The following is a 994-nucleotide window of genomic DNA, read 5'->3' as shown; positions in this document are numbered from 1 at the left end:
ATAGAGAGAGAGAGAGAGAGAGAGAGAGAGAGAGAGACTGATGCGTAGCTATCACCTTCATGAAGTTGCTCATGTCTTTCTCCTCTTCTTATGTCCTCGATTTCACAACACATATGGAGAGTTCGCTCTGCCTGCACCATCCATGAAGATCCTCTTTTTAATCTTTCGCGCACTTGGTTTCCTATTTTCGGACGTAGAGGGTGATGTTCGTCTGCTGTTACTCGTGGGTAGGCCTTCGTTGTGCTAGCTTGTATCGGTGGGATAAGGTTGACAGGTCCAGCAGATATCTCATCGCTGATGCTGGTGTGTCACGGGTGCATCCCAGAACAGTTCTCATTCCTTCATTTGGAATGACTTCGAGGCGATGTAGCTGGGTTTTTGGATAGGGTGAGCATACCAAGGCCATAGTCCACTACAGACAGTACAGCTGCTTAAAACATGATCATAAGGGCGCGCTGGGGCATAGATGCAGCCATCAGTCTCAGTGCAACAAGTCCTTTCCTTGCTCTGGTGATAATGCTAGTCGCATGGTCTTTTGTCTAGAGAGTGTTGTCAAAGGTAATGCCCAGGTACTTCAATTTTTCTTGCCTTTCCAACTGCGTACCTTGTATATTGACAGTAGGCATGATAGCCTTGACAGCCCTGTTGTTGAGACTGGTCCACAGTACCCCCGCCTTCGCTGGATTAAGTTTTCCATTGTTCTGTTCGCACCATTCACCAATTCGATCTAATTCCTCCTGCATGCTCCTTGCAATCTGCTCCCGATCTCTCCCCTGCCTATATACCAATAATAGAGGAGGAGGAGGAGGAGGAGGGGGAGGGGGAGGGGGAGGAGAAGAGGAAAAGAATTGCCCCAGGGCAGTGCAACTGACTGAAGTGTCAATATCATCATGTTCTTACGCATAGTAGAATTGTAAATGGGCTGATTTATCAATGTTATGCTCATACTGTGCCGGAACAACATAGGGGGAACTGCTCCCTATTATCGTCATTT

Source organism: Aplysia californica, unplaced genomic scaffold (genome assembly GCF_000002075.1).
Source record: "Aplysia californica isolate F4 #8 unplaced genomic scaffold, AplCal3.0 scaffold00378, whole genome shotgun sequence".
Lineage (NCBI taxonomy): Eukaryota > Metazoa > Mollusca > Gastropoda > Aplysiida > Aplysiidae > Aplysia > Aplysia californica.
This window is presented reverse-complemented; position numbering follows the sequence as displayed.